Raw genomic sequence first — 21,543 nt, forward strand, 5'->3', positions numbered from 1 at the left:
AGAGCTGCAAGGTGGCTGCACACCTGGACCCCAGAGTAGGGAAGGTCAGTCCAGGCTGGGGCCTTGGCAGTGCCCGGTTGAGAACCACTGGACCACAAGGGGGTCTGGCATACCTTGCCTCTAGAAATCTGGAGGAAGGCTACCCTCTATCTTGTACTCCCTCCGTATCGAGGAACGGAGGGGACCACCAGCAAGAACGCACCCGACCTCCTGGCTGGGCTTGTGGAAGCAAATGAACCCTCATCGGGACTTCCGGGGCAGCCTGGCTATCTGGACGTTCCTTAGGAACGCATGGAGCACGTCCAGATGACCCAAGTTGTTAGAGCGACCAGATGGCCGGGCCAAGATGACAGAAGGCTCCCAAGGAGTCCTGGCCTCGGGGGCAGCAAGACAGAGACCAGGACAGGGGCCCTCACCCTGGGGCAGCCTGGCCATCTAGATGTGCCATATTAATGCATGAAGCGTGACCAGATGGCCGGGCTCAGAGAACTGCCATCTGGTTGAAAAAGCGCCTTAACGTAAGGAGCCTGGGCTCTCCCCTACAGGGGAAGGACACTCTGTGGCCTATGTTTTCTGAGTCCCTGCTGGCCCTCAGGCACGGGGCTGCAAATGGGGCCTCGACAGACCTACAACCTGGGGCCCAGAGGCCTCTTTATATGCTGACTAAGCCCTCCCGAAGCTTGCGGGACCTCGTCCCAAACACTTTCCCACTCAGCAGGCTGGAGGAGGAAGCCCAGGATGGGGGCTACCACCCTGGAGCCCCTGAACCTGAACTGGCAGGGGAAGCCTCACCCCAGCCCATTGGACTCCCAGGTTTGAGGAAGGGAGTGCTCACCCCAGGGCGTGGAGGGGCCTGGTCAGGGCTCATGAACACAACCATGCAGGTGAGGCCTCCCTGGGCCCCATGGGTTCCCGTCCTGGACATCTTGCCACAAGGTGGGCTGGAGGAAGAAGCCCAGGATAGGGGTTTGCACCCCAACCTCTGGCCTCGGGGTCGGGCCCGGATGGGGCCCGTGAGCATGACCTGGCTGAGGAAGCCTCCCCAGGTCAGCCCGGCGATCTGGGCGCACCATAGTAGATGCCCTGGGGTCTCAGAGGACAGTCATCTGGTCGCATTGTGCCTTAGCATAAGGAGACTGCACTCGCCCCTGCAGGGGACTCTGCAGCCTGGGTTCTCTAAACTCCAGCTGCACCTCGAGCATGGGGCTGCAAGGGAGCCCCAACTGATCACCGACCCAGGGCCCTGAGGTCTCTTTACACACCAGCAAACCCTCCTAGGGCCTGCGGGACCCCTTCTCAGGTTATTTGCCACCCAGCGGGGCAGAGGACAAAGCCCCCTTTCTTGTCCTCTCTTTGTGCACCGATGGACGTAGGGGGCCGTCGGCGAGAACACACCCAACCTCGTGGAGCCCTGGCTGGCTTGAGGAAACAAATTAGTCCTCATTGGGACATCAGGGGCAGCCTGGCCATTTGGAAGTGCCTTAGGAACGCTCGAGCATGAGCAGATGATCAGAGTTGTCAGAGAGACCAGATGGTCGGGCCACGAGGACGTGAAAGCTCCCCAGGAGCCCTGGCCCTAGTAACCGGAGGACAAAGACCAGGATGGGGGCTCCCACACTAGGGCCCGAACAGGGCCCCTGAACACAAACTGGCAGGGGAAGCCTCCCCGGACCCAGTGGACTCCCAGGCCTTGGGTACTCAGGTTATTGCAGGCTGGAGGAAGGAAGCGACAGCAGGGCCCGGCAGGGGCCCGTGGCCCAGTCGAATCTCTCTGAGCACAGCCATGCATGGGAGTCCTCCCCAGACCCTTTCCCAATTTCCTTACCACCCGGTGGGCTGGAGGGTAAAGCCCTGGACAGGGGCTCCCACCCCAGGGCCCACCAGGGCCCCTGAACCCAAACTGGCAGGGGAAGCCTTCCTGGGCCCGTGGATTCCAAGGCTAGGGTCCCTTGAGGTACTGCAGACTGGAGGAAGGGAGCGCCCCCCCACCCCAGGGCCTGGTGAGGGCCTGGCTGGGGGCCACGGAACTGGCAGGGGAAGCATACCCGCGCCCGGTGGACTTACAGGCCTGGGCCGCTAGGGGTAGGGCAGACTGGAGGAAGTGAGGGGGCCCGCCCCAGGGCCCCATGGGGCCCAGCTGGGGCCCCTGAGCCCAAACTGGCAGGGGAACCTCCTGGGACCCGGTGGACTCACAGACCTGGGTCCCTCAGGGTGCAGTGGGCTTGAGGAAACGGAGCACCCGTCTTAGGTGTCTTGCCTGGGACGGGCCAGAGGATAAAGCCTAGGACCGGGGCTCTCACCCAGGGCCTGCTGGAGCCCTGGCCCAGGTGATGTGAACTCAAACCAGAAGGGGAAGCCTCCGTGGGCCCGGCAGACTCCCAGGCCCGGGCCGCTCAGGGTACAGATGGCTGGATGAAGGGAGCTCCCTCCCCAGGGTCTGGCAGGGGCCCGGCAGGGGCCCGGCAGGGGCTCAGGACACGGTCAGGGCTCTCTGAACAACGCAAACCTCAACTTTAGCTAAAAAAAAACATGTTTTTCTCACATTTCTGTCTGGGATCACCGGGCCAGCACACATTTCCTAACACCCAGCATTCCCCTTGGTCTGCTGAGTATAATGATACCTCACTTGTGAGGGTGGGCCAAGTGCCTACAACAGGAAAAGGCCAAAAAACGTGTAGAGATTGAGGGGATATCACAGCGAGTTTGTGAGCGCAATTTTTTAATTGTTTTTAGGCTGCACTGCTTTGGCACCCACACAAGGGAGATGGTTTCCCGGGATCCACCATTGTTTTCTGACCCATATCTTTCGCTCGCTGGAAGAAGATTGAAAGCACCAAAAATAAGAAAAATAGGGTATGTCCCAGTAAATTGCCAAAACTGTGTTGAAAAACTTGGTTTTATGATTCTAGTTTGCCTGTTCCTAAAAGCTGGGAAGATGGTGGTTTTAGCACTGCAAACCCTTCATTTACGCCATTTGCAGTGAAATAACCAGATGCTTCCTTCTGCAGCACTTTTTTTCTAATTTTTCCCCAAAACTCAAACTTTTAGCTGTATTTTGGCTAATTTCTTGGTCCCTATCAGGGGAATCCACAAACTCTGTGTACCTTTAGAATCTCCAGGATGTTGGAAAACAAGGACGCAAATTTGGCGTGGATAGCTTATGTGGACAAAAAGTTATGGAGGCCTAAGTGCGAACTATCCCAAATAGCTAAAAAAGGCTTGGCACAGGAGGGAAAAGGGCCTGGCAGTGAAGGCCTTAAAATATTGAAAAAAGTCCTACAGTTTACATTGTTGCAAAATGGTTGTTCAGGCTAGGATGGTAGTCCAATAAGACTGTTGCAAGCTTTCTTCCTCAGCTTCCCCACCTATCTTCTGCATTGGTTACAAACTATTGGGAACTCAGCCTTACTGCTAATCCTTGCATCAAAAAATAATGCAAAATCTCACACCTTATGTGTACACTTCATTGGCTACTGTGAGAGGAGGCCTCTTTTTTCATGGTTAGCCCCCAGTTTTTGCCTGATGTTGATATGTTCTAGAAGTTGGTAGTGTCCAGTGCTCCTGTTAACCAGGTTCCCTAAGCCAGAGCTCTTTCCCAAAATCTGTTGTGATGCATGACACGATGGATATACTTTTAAATACCCCTATAAGTCCCTAGTAAATGGGTACCCCAGTACCCAGGGCAAGAGATATTAAGAGTAGAACCCTGGGAGCAGCAGCACTGATTGTGCCATCTCCAAGGGCCCTGCACCCAGATGAACCCAGCACTGCCATTGCAGACTGAGGGGCATATTTATACTCCGTCTGCGCCGAAATTGCGTCGTTTTTATCGACGCAATTTCGACGCAAAACTAACTCCATATTTATACTTTGGCGTTAGACGCATCTAGCGCCAAAGTTCATGGAGTTAGCGTCATTTTTTGGCGTGAACACCTTCCTTGCGTTAATGAAATGCAAGGGAGGCGTTCCCGTCTACAAAATAGACTCCGAGGCAGGTGCGTGGGATTTATACTCCCGGGCAAAAATCACGCCCGGGAGTGGGCAAGTCTAAAAAACCCGCTTTAGCGCCGGATTTTAACGCCTGGGTCAGGGCAGGCGTTAAGGGACCTGTGGGCCCAGAGGTGCCCCCCCATGCCCCCAGGGACCCCCCCTGCCACCCTTGCCCACCCCAGGAGGACACCCAAGGATGGAGGGACCCATCCCAGGGACATTCAGGTAAGTTCAGGTAAGTATATATTTTATTTATTTTTATTTTTTTTTGGCATAGGGGGGCCTGATTTGTGCCCCCCTACATGCCACTATGCCCAATGACCATGCCCAGGGGACAGAAGTCCCCTGGGCATGGCCATTGGGCAAGGGGGCATGACTCCTGTCTTTACTAAGACAGGAGTCATGTTAATGGGGGATGGGCGTCGTAAAAAAATGGCGCAAATCAGGTTAAGTCGATTTTTTGGACTCAACCTGACTTGCCCCATTTTAAGACGCCCATACGCCATTTTCCCCAACGCCGGCGCTGCCTGGTGTACGTGGTTTTTTTTCACGCACACCAGGCAGCGCCGGTCGGCTAACGCCGGCTAACGTCATTGAATAAATACGGCGCCCGCATGGCGCTTCAGAATGGCGTTAGCCGGCGCTAATATTTTTGACGCTAAACTGCGTTGGCGCAGTTTAGCGTCAAAAAGTATAAATACGGGCCTGAGTGTACTGGGGCAAAGCTAAAAAGACAAACTCGACATGGCACACTCTCTGTGTGCCCTGTCCACCCTACACTGCATATATTATGGGTAAGTCACCCCTCTGGCAGGCCTTCCAGCCCTAAGGCAGGGTACACCATATTATGTGTGAGGTCATAGCTGCATGAGCAATATGCCCCCACTGTGTCCTTGACAAACCCAAGACATAGTGAGTGAAGAGAGCAGCCATTTTACATGCATGTACTGGAAACTGGTCAAACACGAGTTTCACAGCTACATGATGGCTACTCTGCATCCTGGGTTGTTTGGTATCAGACAATTCAGAATAATAAATCCAAACTGGTACCAGTGTTGGATATAACCCTAAATGTACCAAGGGGTCACCTTAGAGGTGCCCCCTGCAAAAGCTACCCCTAATTGGCACAGTTGCTGACTGGTTCCATCCAGTCGCCCACTCCAGACGGCCAATATACAAACCTGGGGAAGAGCCATGGCTCTCTGGTTTGTAAGACAATGCCCTTCCTGGGTGGAGGAGCTAACTCTCTCTCCCTCAGGAATGTGCAACACCCTGGTGGTGAGCTTCAAAGGGCTGCTGCTCCTGAAACTCGAGCCCCAGGCCTGCTGCTAGCAGCAGAGGGCTTCCCCCCTTGCAATCCCTCCACTTTGGGCAGGAGCAAAGGCGGGAAACCAGACAAAGGGTAGGAGGAGTGGCCTCACTGAGCATGCCCCACCCCTAAAAGCTTGCATGCGAAGTGAACATTTATCTCATTTTTTTCCATCTTGGAATGGAGGAAAGTAGCCAGGAAGTGGACACTGTAGTGGGTGTAGCCACCCAAGGGTAAGTTTCCCATTGGACACTACCAGGTTCCCCCTAAAACACCCATTAAATTCAGTATTTAGTGTGCTCCCCTAGACCAGGAATTTAGATTGAACAGGAATAAAGAAGACAGCAGCAACGGAACTGCCAGGATGAGAACCGAGGACCTGCTGCACCAGTAGAGGCCCCAAGACCCCTGCTTGCTGCACCAGAGTCCCAACAATCTCCACTGCGGAGGAGCTGACCACTGGACCGACCTCAAAAGCCCCAGAGGACCTCCAGGCTTTGGAAATAGCCTAAATCTCCCTACTGAGTGGAGGCACCGCTCAAGAAAAGCAAGAAACCTGCAAAGGACCAACAAACCAGCAAAGGTCACTTCACTGAATCACCAATATCTCTGCGACCGAAAGTTACAGCTGGACCCAGTGACACAATGACAACCACCCAGAAGTGGCCCACAAATGTGCCAAGTTTGGTGGCACTATGCCCTCTAGTGGCCTAGATACAGCAATACCCTGGGCACTAGACAGCTGACGTTGGACCAGCAGAAAACCAGCTCCCCCCCTTGCGACCTCAACAGCCCAAGGGGACCCTCAGGCACCAACTCTAAATCTACAAGTCAGCTCCTTTTCACAGTGGCCCATCCAGGTGGCGCTGTGTCTTTGCCAAGAACCTCTCCAACAATGCTCCCGCCGGAACTGGAAGCCGCCTGAGGCTCTCCATCTGGCACGAGGTGCCCCCGACTACTGCGAAAGAAAAGACTGGTAACTCACCTGTGTGATTTTTAATGCATTTTTAAACTTGACTGCCTATTGATTCCCATGGTGCGTAATTACGCACAGAAAGACCAACTTTGCTAAAACTTTAAAAAGTCATAACAAGAAATGTTCTTAACATATTCTAAAGAATTTGGTCTTAAAATGTATATAAAAGTCTGAAGTAGGTTTATGAATTCTGGTCTCAAGTTATTCATTGAGTGTGAGTGGTGCATGATTGTATTTGTGAGTACAGCAAATACTTAGCACATCTCCTGGATTTGCCTTACTGCTCGACCAGCTACCTTAAAAATTGGAGCATTAGGTGGTCTTATTTTTACCTCTGGAGAACAATGTGTGTTTGCCTGAATCCTCTGCCTAGTGTGCTTGGTTTTGCACATTGCATAGAGGGCCAGCCTCCAAGAGCTACCTATAACCAAGTGCTCTCTTTTGAAGGCACTTTGCCCAGGTCACTGAGTCTTCAATCAAACTGGCCCAATTAAGTTGGTGTTCTCACTCTACTATCCCTGTTTTATCTGTGCTTTACATCTGGTAATCTTGCAGGTATATCTCATATACAATTCACCAGCAAAGGGCTTTAGGTGTAAAGCATGGAACCCTGTACCTGTATCACTGCATTCTACGTAATCTCTTGCTTTCAATGGTAGAAAGTTATTAACACCTTGCCTCAGGTTTATATCACAAAAGCGATGCAAACTGGCACAAAATGTTTTGGTGGAATTTAATTTCCAATGAATCATGATTTACCCTGTAAAGTTGCCTAAAGTAACGCAAAGTACATTTATGTGCTACTTTGTTTAAATTAAGTTGAGACGGAGTACCATGGGTTGTTGTCTCCATGAAGCCACCAGTGGATTCTGACGCAAAGCCCTACCTACTAATAAAGGCTAACAGGACTATTCATCAAATTGTACACATTCTTGAGGAAGGTGCAAGATTTGAGAAAAGTTTAGTTTTCACAAAATGATTCAAACTTTTCATGTGTGCTGCACTGTACAGCATACATAGCAACTATGCCCTATGCTTGACCAGTGCTTGACAGAATGCTCACAACCTTCCACTATGGTGCATGGGTGTCTGCATTAATGCATGTCAGTCTAAACTGCACCGTGCTGATGGGAGAGACAAACAACACCATTTCTTCATAGATCTAGCACTATTTTTCCCTTTCACATCTATGCAACTGTCACGGTCCCGGGCGGTCTGTCAGGGCTCTTGGCGGAGCATCCCATGAGGTCACAGAATATCTCCCTATGGAGGTAATGTACCGAAGCAGATAAACGCATACACCAGGAATGAACAGCTATAGTAAGGCCCAGAAACAGGATAGTGAAGGCAGAGCAACATTAGTGTGTACAAAGAGGGAACGAATCAGTAATGGACAACCACACTGGAGTAAGCACTTAGGTTGTACACAGAAAAGGCTCAGAACTTCCCACAGCAACAGGGAACGTCAATCCCTCTGTGCAGATTACGCTTACAGATAGTCACCCTGCAAGCCCTATAGGAAGGAGGCAGAAGAAGTGATTCTGTCTCTGGACCCTCAGGACACAAACAAGGATGGTACTTACATACATGAGACAGGCCCTTGTGAGTCCAGCTGGAGAAAGAGTGGCAATTCCTGGAAAACGGCAATGGCACACTCTCACAGTTAGGCACTTAAGACTATATAAAATAATAGACAAGGGATGGGGCAGGAATTGCGTCCTGGAAACCAAGAACTAACTGTCAGAGTCACTAGATCCTCGGGGTCTGCGCACGTTCCCAACACGTCCACCACTGAACAGCTCCAAGACTCTGATAGATAAATCACAGAGGCTAAGAGAGTTCAAGAGGGGAAGAGGCGATTAGGAAGGGAACAGCTGGGAAGGAGACCTGTAGTAAGAAAAAGGTTAAAACACACAATATGAAAATTACATCTCATGAAATCAATACTAGACTATGACTCTAAGCCTAGTCATTCTGAAAACATGAACAACCTAAGAATTAGGCTTAAAATGACTAAGTTTCAAGATGGCCGGATACCTGTAAGGGAATCAAGAGGGATTAAATTAAACTTTCAAATTCAAGTACTTTCCTTTACATGAGAATCAGGAAAACATTCTGAATAAGTTCTAAACCAGTCATATGAATCCTTTTTTGAGAATGCATACTAGGACCATGCAATATTGCATCCAGAAACTCTGGTCTTCTGTGTACTCTTGAAATGTTTCAACGCGAATTGCGCACATTGCAGATTTTCATACATATAGTAAACATCATAAAAGGATTGTGCACCATGAATAACACAATATGGATTCAGGAAACAAATCACACAACTTGTCAACTCGAATATTACCTAATAAATGTCTTAGAATAAATGGCATACAATGAACAACATGAATTAAGCTCGAAGAGAAAATCGTGCGTCTTGCCGATTCGAGTGCCACCATGTAAAATGTCAAGAAATGGTAACACGCAATGAATATCAAGGTTAAATCACCATTAAACGAATCGCGCGTCTTGCCGATTCGTAAGCCATGATGTAAATGCCAAGAAATAACAGCGCGCAATGAATAACAAGATTAAAGCACCATGAAACGAATCGCGCGTCTTTTGCCGATTCTTAAGCCACCATGTAAATGTCAAGAAATGGTAGCGCGCAATGAATAACAAAGTCAAATCATCATGAAACGAATCGCGCGTCTTTTGCTGATTCTTAAGCCACCATGTAAATGTCAAGAAATGATAGCGCGCAATGAATAACAAAGTCAAATCATCACGAAATGAATCGCGATCTTGCCGATTTGCAAACCACCATGCAAATGTCAAGAAATGGTAGCACGCAATGAATAACAAGATTAAATCAGCATGAAACAAATCGCGCGTCTTGCCGATTCGCAAGCCACCATGCAAATGTCAAGAAATGGTAGCGCACAATGAATAACAAAGTCAAATCATCATTTGGGGCCCCACGACACCCCATACCGCCATTCTGTTCCCGGCGGCCAAAACCGCCAGGAACAGGACGGCGGTATGGGGGTCGGAATCCCCATGGCGGTGCAGCAAGCTGTGCCGCCATGGAGTATTCCCCAGGGCAGCGGGAAACCGGCGGTACACCGCCGGTTTTCCGTTTCTGACAGCCGCGGGTCAGAATGCCCATGGGAGCACCGCCAGCCTGTTGGCGGTGCTCCCGCGGTCGTTGGCCCTGGCGGATTTTACCGCCAGGGTCAGAATGACCCCCAAAGTCTTTGTGCAACACTTCAAATAGTAAAAACATTCCACACCGGCTTAGAAAAATGGAGCAAAATGTAATACATAAAACACAACCACAATCCAATCAATAGAACTTAAGTTATGACTTTTTAGAGAATAAACTGTAGAATAGTGCCTTAAACCATAAAGTATCAACCAGAGATACCTGGTCATGTTGGACTAGGCCAAAGTCAAATGTTCAAGCCAATTGCGATGGAGCGTAGGTCGGATACAGTCTGGCTCCTCCCTCCCGTACTACTCAGGATGACACAATAAGTCACACCTAAGCTCCCATTGTGCGTGGCTATTTAAGAGGAATACACAAAGCTCAGCTGCCAACTATGCCCAGTCATGTGACCAGAGAAAAGCGTCAGGCACCAAATGGATAAGGCAAGAAAATACCAACTTTCTAAAAGTTACATTTTCAGAATTGCAATTTAAAATCCAACTTCGCCAAAGTTAGGATTTTAAATGGTGATTCCAGCGATGCTAAACATGAAGGGGTTATCTCTTCCCACTTGAAAGATACACGTATAAGATGTAATAATGCAACACCAATGTTATGCTATGGGAGCGATAGGCCTTGCAGTAGTGAATAATGAATTTAAGAGTTTTTCACCACTAGGACATGTAAAACTTAAAAGTACATGTCCAACCTTTTAGATACATTGCACCCTGCCCTTGGGGCTGTCTAGGGCCTACCCTACGGGTGACTTATATGTATTAACAAGGAAGGATTGGGCCTGACAAAATGGTTACTTTGCAAAAACAACAAGGTGGTAGACGAATGCTTGAATTAATCTCAGCTGTTGGTAATCGCTCCGTGCTGCATCGTTATCCATTGTTATTTTGTCCTCCATGCCACCCCAGTTTGGACCCAGCCATATGTCAATCAGTCTTGACCCTGCTCCCCACATTCCAGCCCGAACTGCTAGGCCAGGTCCTCCATGGACTGGAAACGAGCATCCAGGGGCCAGTTTCAGTGTACCACCCCTCATCAGCCAGCTTAGCTTGAATCCAGTGGCACAGCGACCCTGGGATAGACTTATGGGCATACCCAGTGCACTTACAGCAGCAAATGCAAAAACAACAAAGTGATGGATGGAATGCTTCAATAAATCTCAGACACTTGCAATCACTCAGTCTGCATCCCAATCCATCATTTTTTTGCCCATCATGCCACCACAGTTTGGACTATGCCTGGGTGTAGAACTCTGCTTCGCGAGCAGAGTTTGTGGAAATCGGGCATTTCACTGTAAGCGGAGTAGTGTGGAGTTCCCAAATTCTGCAATCTGATATGGAGCAGAGTTTGTTTGCGGGTGTGAGATTTGTTTTTTGGCATTCTCTGGTGAGTACCACAATACTCTTGAGCAGCTAGCGACCGCGCAAGACTTAACATTTGCTTGGTCTGTTTCTGATCCACCCTTGAGACTTCGCGTTTACCTGCGCTGCTTCAAGTCGTGATGGTGGCCAAAACAGTTCCGCTCGCAAACACAAATGCACCTGGAGTCTATTTTCTACTTGAAATGCATCTAAATCTAGTCAAAAAGAGGTTCTTGAAATGGATTTTCTTCTCTAATGGACCCTTTAAGTTGTTTTTAGTATTAGTTTTATTTTTTTAAAGAGGAAGGAAGTGCCCCAGAGACTCTAAATTTCTGTTTCTATACAGCAGGCTCACTGATGTTTCATCTTTTGTAAAGGAAAATTGTTGCACAGCTCAGTACCTTTTCTACATGTTTCTAACATTTGCAATATTATTTTACTATGTGGCCTAGATTTCCAAAGGACCATCTAGACAGAAGGCTCAGCACCAGTAGTCATCCGTACATGAAATAAAGGTTTCATTGGTATATGTTTATAAAACTTTATTTAGGGCAGGAATGACATTGGGTTAAATTAAAAATGTTGGCCATTGTTTGCATTTAGTTTTGTTTTGCAAAAAAATGTGTATGCAGTGGAGGTAATAATTGATGGCATAGGAGGATGTATACTGTTGTTGTGAACGTATTATAGCTCAGTTCATTTTTGTGTTTTGCATTGCTGAATTAATGTTAGTGTTTTTTTCAGTGTTGCTAGCATGCCTACTTATGGCCAGAGTGTGTGTTTGTCATCGTCCACCATCTGTCTTTGTTCTCTATGCCACTTGGCCAGGGGCTGTTTTTTGTAGTCTATGTCTATAGGCTTGCATGTGTTCTTTGTTCTCCATGCCTCCTTGTTCGCAGTTGTTGTTTGAGCCTGTGCCTGGCAGCCATTTTGTGCATCCAGCAAGTGTGTCTTTGTCATAGGCTTGCATGGGTTCTTATTTGTTCCTCATGCCTCCTTGCTCCTTGTTGTTGTTGTTGTCTGACCATTGACCTGGCGGCCATTGTGTGCATGCAGCCAGTGTGTCTTTGCCATAGGCCTGCATGTGTTCTTCGTTCTCCTTGTTGTTTGACAATGTGGCTGGAGGCCATTTTGTGCATCCAGCCAGTGCCCCTTTGCCATAGGCTTGCATATGTTTTTTGTTTGCCAAGCCCCCTTGCTGTTGTTTGACCATGTAGCCGGCAGCCATTTTGTGCATCCAGCCAGTGTCTCTTTGACATAGGCTTTCATGTGTTCTTTGTTTCCCATGCCTCCTTGCTCCTTGTTGTAGTTGTTTGACCACGTGGCTGACGGCAATTTTGTGCATCAGCCAGTGTCCTTTTGCCATACGCTTGCATGTGTTCTTTGTTTGCCATACCTCCTTGCTCTTTGTTGTTGTTTGACTATGTGGCTGGCAGCCATTTTGTGCATGCAGCCAGTGTGCCTTTGCCATAGGCTTGATTACAAACATCAGCAATTACTGATCATTTGTTTATTTTAAGTTTATATTTTATTTTTTTGTTTTAATTTTAATGTTTTATTTACATTTTTTATTTTATTTTAGTTTTAATTTTAATTTTTTTCAGTTTTTTATTTTAGTTTTTATTTTAATTTAAAAAAATATATTTAAATTTTTTATTTGTTTTTTTCTATTGTTTTCATTTTTATATTCAATTTTATTTAATTCAACATTTTGCCTTGATCCATCCATTCATCCACCCATTCATCTACCAAAGGCACATAGCCACGCTACAGCATTCGGTTTCTTTAGGTGTATAATAATTACAATCCTCCTGGTCACCCTGGCAGTGCTGCACTGCAGACAAGTAAGCGGCATATATCATTTTTAATGATTATTCCATTTCTCTTGGACCACCTTGCAGCAATATGTTCTTTTAAGGATTGTTCCATTTACCCATGCTCTCTGACTACCACAGGTATCTCCTTTAAAACAGATGGAGATAAAGCAAAGAACTATATATGCATGTTGTGCTGCCTGATTTGAAAAATACATTTATGGTATGGTGGTGTGGTTTGACTTTACAATGTTTGATTAAATTAGTATTTGTTACATAAGTAACAAACCACACTAATATTGCATTTGTATGTACTATTTCAACCTGCAACAATGCCATGTTTCACTAACTACATGTTTTTCTTGCTTGGTTGCTTTTGAGGTGCACAAGAGAAGAGACGTCACATCACCCGCAGTACTGCCAAAGAGAAGGCCTGTACACTTAGTCCTCCAATCTCTTTCGATTGTGCAGCCTAGTGCCACTGCCAACTGAGAGCTTTCGGATGGCCCCAAACAAAGTTGCTCCCAAGAAAGTGGTCAGTGAGAAGAAGTAGCTTTCTACCAGTAGCGTGCCAACTGCAACCTCTTTCGGGAGACCTGTGCCTGCCACACCAGTATCCAGGGAGAAGCCTGGGAACAGAAATTCCACATCTACAGCACCACACCAACCTAAGCCTAGGACCATGTCTGTTAGTGAGGCAGCCACTGCAATCATGATGACGCCAACAAGTAGTGATGTTGAATTGAATTTGTCCCTTTTGCAAAGTAGTACCCATTTGTTTTGGGAAACAGAGCAAAGTGGACAGCAGCCAGCAATAGTTCCTGAAGTTGGAGCAGAACAGAAGGTCGAGCTTCCTGCAGAGCAAGAATCTCCTCTTTTAGAATCAAAGGCTCCCAGATCTCCAGCAGAAAAAATAAGGTTACTACTCCACTATCTTCTCCAAGCACCACTTTTAATGGGTTGTACAATGGAACCATGCATGCCTGAGCAACGCATGCCTTAACAAAGTGGTCAGAACCAGGAAAGTGTTGTTTCCACTAATGCCTTTACCACGCATGCCTTTACAATGAATTTCATTGTAACAGCATGTCTAGTTAAGGCATGTATGGAAACGGCATGCATGGTCCTTTCATGCAACCCCCCACCCACCCTGAGGCCAGAAAAAACCTACACAGACCCCTCCTAGCCCTGCCCCATAGAACTAAACTATCCTACCCACCCTGAGCGCTAAACAAAAATACCCCAACACCCCACCCCTGCCCCTAAAAACAAATCTACCCTGACACCCCCACCGGCCCTGAGCCCTAAAACTTTCCCCAATAAGCAAACTACCCTGATCCTTCACCCACCCAAAGTCCTAAAAAAAACCTATATTGACACCTTTCACCCCACCCCTAAAAACTAAATTACACTGACCCCCCACCTACCCTGAACCCTAAAAAAAACTACCCCGACCCCTCCCTTGCCCCTGAAAACTAAAGTACCCCTCACCCACCCTAAGACCTGATTCCACCCCACTGCTAAAAATTACCCACCAACCCTGCCCCAATCCCACATACCTCACCATGTCCTCTCCTGATGCTTCCTCCACTTCTCTCCTACCTCCTCCCGCCCTTCAGTAAACCTTCCCCCACCCCTTTAAAAATAAACTATATCGCCCCACCCTAAGCCCTAAATTTAAAAAAAATACCCAAACCCCCCACTTCTGCCCCTAAAAAAAAAATATAACCCAATCCTACCACCCTAAGCCCTTAAAAAAATTACCCAAAACCCCTCCCCTTTAAAAAAAATGTTCCTATTGCTGATCCAGTTCTGCATCACGATGTGCTGTAATTGATTGACAAGCTTTGCAGCAAAGTGTTGTATACACTATCCCCCTGATGACAGATATGTGGAACACTAAACAGGCTACTGATTACATGTGCATCGCTGCACACTGGATCTCTTTTGCAGGGGTAAAGCAAAAGCTACCTACAGGTCTTGGCCCTGAAGAATTCTTATTTTTAAACCTTTATTTTTCATTTTCAAGATACACCAATCAGTAGCAGTGGCAAACTTATTTCTTCACATAGCATGTTGAGGTCCTTTAACAATGCATCATCCTTCAAGCAAGTAATTAATTGACTCCATACAACAGGGCCCTAAAGAAAACTTTAAGAGCATTGGCCAGCATGCAACAGTAGCCATGTTTGCCATGAAGAAATCAAATACAGCTCCAAAGATCTTGGATGAATCTAATAACAAGGTGCCTGAATGGCTGTGACCTAAAGGTCTCTGAATTGAACTTGTTGCCACAAACAATGGCAGTAACATAGTCAAAGCCATGGCAGATGGTGGCTATTTGAGGGTCCTGTATTTGGCGCACTGCATCAACCTAGTTGATCAAAAACCAAAAGAGAAGACATAGATCCTTATTATGACTTTGGCAGTCTTCTTTGAAGACTGCCAAAGACACAGGCGCCAGGAGACCAGCAGTGCTGGTGGTCTCCCGTCCGCCATATCACAGGTACTACTGGATTTCCGCCACACTTTGGGTGTAAATCCATCTGTAGTCATGCTGGGGGGCAGAGGCGCTCTGGCGGTTCCACCACCAGCCCCACTCCACCAGTAGGATACCGCCTGCCATATTATGGGCCATAATATGGCCTGGTGGTGTCCTGCTGGTGGGGTGCTGCCGGCTGTGGAAATGCCCCATTCCATTCCCTGTCAGACGATCTTCTCCCTGGACCAGGGAAGGTGATTGTCCAACAGGGGAGGGTGCAGGAGGGTGGGGGATGTTGTGTGTGCATGTATGAGTGTGTGGTGTATGCGAGTGGGCATGAATGTATGTGTGCGTGGTTGTATGTCTGTCTGTAAGTCAGTGTGTATGCATGTCTGTAAGTCAGTGTGTATGCATGTCTGTAAGTCAGTGTGTATGCGTGTCTGTAAGTCAGTGTGTATGCATGTCTGTATGTCAGTGTGTATGCGTGTTTGGATGGGTGTGAGTATGGGTGTATGAATGCGTGTATAAATGGAGTTGTGAATGCATGTATGTTTGGAGTTGTGAATGTGTGTATGGATGTTGTTGTGAATGCGTGCATGTAAGTGTAGGTGAATGGGTGTATGCATGGTGCGTGTGGGAGTCTGTGTGCATGTATGTTGGGAGGGGAATAGGGCTTGGGGGGTTGCAGTGTCAGTAGGGGGAGGGGTCGCTATCTCAGAAGGGGTGGGGCGCCGTGTCAGTAGGGATGGTGGGCGGAAGGGGGCACGATGTCAGAATGGAGGTGAGGGGGGTACTGGGGCTTCAGGGGGGTCTAGTGCTTGCTGGGGTGGGGGAGCCATTTACTGGTGACAGAGAAGCAATTCCCTGTCATCGGTAGCCCTTCTGCCATGGTTTTTGTGACGGTGCTACCGCTGCGGAAACCATTTCGGAAGGCCAGCTCCTAATACCGCCGGCAATCTTCTGTGGACTGCCGGGTCAGAGAGGAACAGTCTTCAATGCCAGCCTGTTGGCAGTGGGACTGCCACATTTACCCTGGTGGTCTGAAGACCGCCAGGGTCAAAATTACCCCCATAGTCTTCTTCACAACAAAGAAGACATAGCCAGCAACATACTGACTACCTGCAGATAAATATGCACTCATTTCAGCCATTCTTTTAACACCCAGAAGCAGTTGTGAATTTTTCAGCGTAGTAACAGGGTACCAGTTAAAGCTCTAATACAGAAGGTGGCAACACAATGGAACTCAACCTAATATATGTTGCAATTTCTGTTTGAGCAGTACAGACAGATCAATGACTATGTCATTCTAAGAGGAGGCGATGCAATTGGGAAAGCTATTACCATGGATGTGGACAAATGGGGCCTTGTCAAATGCTGCTCCATTTTTAGGTTTACATAGGGAGTTAGCAAGGATGGGCCAAGCAATCCCATTGTTGCATCTGCTACAGGAGCAGCTAAAGAAGGTATCTGAAATGCTTGCATTCAGAGGTGTGAGAGAAACCTCAGAAGTGCATGTCTTAGTTAAGAGCCTAAGCTATCACTTGACTTGTATTGCAAGGCTGCAAAATGACATTATCAAGTCCAAAGAGAACATTTCCGCCACCCTACTTGATCCATGCTACAAAAAAATTCTTCCCACTTTTATTCCTTTTTCTGAAGGAGATGTTTCAAAATACAAGAGGTGGAGTGTTGAGCAAGCTGAAGAACTGGAAGAACAATGGCTGGAACCCTGCAGTTCTGGGGTGCTGCCTTCAATTTCCAGAGAAGAACACCGGCAACAACAGCATCAGTAGAATTGGACCCAACCTCAGGATTGACTTGGTTTCAAGTGGCAGGTCTTAAGTCCAGAGCAGAGGAAAAGACAAAAGAGGTCAAGCAAGTGGCAGCACCAATGACACTTCAGAGGATGTTCCAGGAGTATCTGGAGGGCCATAAAGAGATGTATGTGGATCAAAACCCACTGGTGTATTGGTATGGGAAGATGTACCAATGGCCAGAGCTCAGCAGGCTGGCAATAAAGTATCTGGCTTGACCTGTAGCCAGTGTGCCGACTGAATGTGTGTTCAGTGCAGCTGGCACAGTTGTTACAGTGAGAAGAACCAGACTCTCACCTCAAAACGTTGAGAGATTAACTATGATCAAAATGAACCAACATTTTATACCATTTTATTGCACTGTTCCAGAAATTACTATTTTTCAATATGCAGGTCTTCTCCTAGTCGTCTCCTACACAAGCAAAACTTGGTGAAAGCTCACCTACCAATCAGGTTCAGCCAGGCACCCATGAGTGACGGACATTCCGAGAAAAATGGAGACGCATCACCCAATTTGGCAATACAGTATCATTTTCCTTTTTTAACAATCATAATTTTTAGAATTGGATAGGTTAGCTTCAATCCTCCATAATTTGTAATTTTCAAATCAAGAAGATGAACATTTAGAAATATACTATCTTGGGTCTCTCTGGGACTGAAAGAGTGTTGGAAATGCATTTGACTAAACTGTGTCATTCTTCTCCTTTCATCATTTCCTTCCACAACAGATTGATGATGGTCTATTGCTCAGTGCCCCAATGAATATTGTCATTGTTTATTTTGTGTAGTGTTTGTCTTTGTCACACCTTTCCCCAAATTCCCTTTCCCATCCATTCATTGATCTCCTAACCCTCTTCCCCTTGGCTGTGTGATTTTATGAGATGTGACTTAATTTTACACCATGAATAGATCACACACTTGCTCGAGTGGATGTGGTGAAAGTGACACCAACTCACTGTATGACTTTCTATTACCTGAGCAATATTCCACACCGGCCCCACCAACATCATCATTCAGGCCTTGTGTTTTGGGTTGCATAACGGCTTAACCTTGCCCAACTACTTCTGACTCTGAGCCCACTTCTCCTGACTCCATGATTTCATTTCCCAAGTTTAGTTTTCATTGAATACTAGCTCCCTATTGCTCAGAAGAAGTTAATATTGCTAGTTTTTCTTAACATATCAACTTTTCTTTGTTGTGTGTCAAATACTGTCTTTGTGGTAGTCAGTCTTTCTAAAGTTATGATATCATATATAACCCACTAACTCTCTGTTTTATTTCTATCTAGTTGACAGTGGTGGATAATCCTTTGATTAATCTTGCAGTTGTAGTTTGCATAGGTGGGAGTGCCACCTTGTGTCTTCCCTGTTAGCACTCTAGCCTGCTACTACCCCCTTGACTTAAGATAAGATGTCACCTTGGAAAAACGCTGCAATAAGAAGAATGAGGTATTAGCCCTCTCTTCATCTATTCAGGTAAGAGAAGAACTATGTATTGAAGTGAACTTGCTTAGTTAATAATTGCATTCTAATGAAAATATTTTTGTAGGTAAAATCTGCATTGCAATCATCCCCTAGTGGTCAATATAGTACTAGAGGGCAGAAGAGCAAGGGTATAAGTAAATGACAAAAACGTTTTTTAGCAGATTTAAAAAATAGGTTAAATTCAAAGACAGCAGGGCAAACTAAAACACCAAAATAAGGCTTAAATGAAGTTAAATAAAATCCCCTTTTATTTTTCACAAATAAAAAACCCACCCTTTCCATTCACAACAGGCCCACCCCTCTACCCAAATAAATGGCCCTGTCTCCAAAACAAAAGTCCACAACAAAAGTCCAAAGTGCAAAACATGCTCCCAGCTCCCTTTCCAACCCTCTCCTGCCACAAGTGTCCCTCCCACCAAAACAAAAAATGTAAAAAAGAGTCAGAAGAGGGCACTCTCCACGCAGGTCTGGAGATCGTCCAGGGTTGCCCCAATGTGTGCCACTTGGCAGTCCAGGAGGGCAAAGTGTTGCAGGATGCAGTGTTGGAAGTTGCGGTCTAATGGTGGGGGCAGAAGTGGTGTTACAGGGACAGGCTGATGCCAGCTGGGCATGGCAGTGCCGCTGGAAACTGGAAGCACTGGCAGTCGTTTGCAGGATGCTGCCTGGGCCTCATCCTTCTCCTCCTGAAGGGTCACCAGTTGTCTATATTCATTGTGAATGCCCTCCAGTCTCTGCTGCTGCAGCCGAGCTGCTATCTCCTCATGATTTGGATGTCCAGCAGGAGTAACAGGAAAGAAAAAGGAAAATGGCAAATTATTAACAGTGCTCTTTGCAAACAATTTTTTTAAACGTAGCAGTAGATTGCTGGTCTCCTATGGCCATTAGAATTTGATGTGGCTGATTATGACAAGTCACAGGGCCTTTATTTTACCCACCCAAGCCTCACTGTAGTTGATGAATGTCAAAAGGGTAACATTTGAACTGGTATTACCCCCGCTATGGAAACCATGAAACATTAATCACTTGTACATAAATGAGCCACATACCAAAAGGAATTTTTAAATTTTTTGGGGTGGCTGGGACAGAAGTTTGGAAAGAATAAGGGACTAAACTACTAGGAGGTGACAGAGTGGGCTCTTGGAGGGAAGCAGATGCACATTGCACAGACAACACTATTGTACTGACAAATTTAACCACGCTGCAGTTATGTCATTGTAGCATGGGTGACTCATAGGGGGGGGGGGGTATGATGATGGGTGGGAGGATACATTTCTGCCTTGCTTCAACTACAGTGAGTTAAGGGAGAAGACAGAAAATTAAAATACCCCCCTTTTGAACCAAAGCTTTGATATCCATGCAAATCAAGCAAAGTAGGTGAACAAACACATCCCTCTCCAGAAGAGCCCCCTAATTTCTTGATCCAAGCAATTATACATTCATCTTTTCATTCATCTATTCTATTCACCTTTTGATAGTGACCATTTAAGCTTTACACTCTCTCATCCAGTATTTCCCCATTCCATTCCAATCCAGCCATCCATATAGCCATCTGCCAATATATACATTCACCTCTCCAGTATCCATCCTTTCAAACACCCTGCTTTCACGTATATATCCTCTTACCCATGCATTGTTAATTACCATCCTTCATTACCAACTACCCATTCCACACCCGATCATCCTTTTACCCATCCACTCTTCATCCACTGAGACATCCTTTCACCCCTTTCACCCACCCATGCATCAACTATCACTCACCTAGGTATCCTTTCCTTTCACCAATACATCCTTCCACTCACATATCGTTTCACCTATTCTTTCTTTTAGAAGTCCATCCTTCATTCGCTGTTCCATCAAGCCAACATTTGAAGCACCTGTTCATTATAAGCTTTTGTCTGCTGATTTGCAGAGAGAATAGACCATCAAGAACTCAACCCCCGTGTAGCTGCTAAACCAAAGACTTCACAAGCAATGTCCTTGCAGTGAGCATACCACTAATTGTCATTGAGCAGGTGGAATATGACTTACCAACGCCCATCCCTGCTGGCACCAGTTCTCCCTCTCCAACCACTGCCACATCTGGTGCACTGGTGCTGACGCTGATTCTTGCACTGGTAGTATGTGTGGCTGGAAATTTTCTTAAATTCCAACAAAATACAAATGCAATAGATCACTACAGTTCTATCTTCTACTGTCATTTATTTTAGGAATTTTGTTGGTTGTTCCAAAATCCAGGTAGACAAATCAATCGCAAACTTTTCATAGTGGAGGGGCCGAGCTAAGTCACTGAGGTTCAATAAAGGGGTGGAATACCTTGGTCAATCCAGGAGAACCTATGGTGAGGCCTTGGTTGGCAAATGCAATGGGTATGAACAAGGCAAGAAAACCTTCACAAATATGAGCAGAGAAGCTGACTTGAGCATGCAAACTTGTCGGTAGAGTACCTGTCCTGAAAATCTGTCCTCTTAGTGTTAAAGTATCAGTCCGCAAGTTATATAGGGAAAGCTAAGCCTAGTAACAAAGCAGAAGAAAATTAGTACAGATTGGAGGAAGTCAGGTACAGAAAAATGAAAAATAGATAAATGCAGGGAGTTAGAAATGGGGTCTCTAGTTGGCAGAGGTATACACCCTTGTCCAAGGAGGGACCACAATCTAGTCAAGGTAAGTCACACACAATCCAAATGATCCTGTGCCCACCCTCTGGGTGCTTGGCACTGAGCAGTCAGGCTGAACTTAGGAGGCAATGTGTAAAGTATTTGTGCAATAAATCATGCAATAACACAGTGAAAACACCTAAAAAATACACCACACAGTTTTAGAAAAATATAAGATATTTGTTTGAGTGAATTAAGGTCAAAACGATCAAGATTTGATAAGTACAAGTTGAAATATCACTTTTGTAATGAAAAGAAGAGTCTTAAGTCTTTAAAAAGCAAAAAGTGCCTCTTGCAAGAACAAAGAATCTCGTATGCATCAAAATTACATGGACGGTTTACGCAGAGGAGAGTATGCGAGGAAAACGAAGGGTGTGTGTCGGATTTCCGGGTGCACACAGACGATGCGTCAATTATTTTCCACACGGCAAGGACTTTGCATCAAATTCCG

The sequence above is a fragment of the Pleurodeles waltl genome, chromosome 2_2 (genome assembly GCF_031143425.1).
Source record: "Pleurodeles waltl isolate 20211129_DDA chromosome 2_2, aPleWal1.hap1.20221129, whole genome shotgun sequence".
Lineage (NCBI taxonomy): Eukaryota > Metazoa > Chordata > Amphibia > Caudata > Salamandridae > Pleurodeles > Pleurodeles waltl.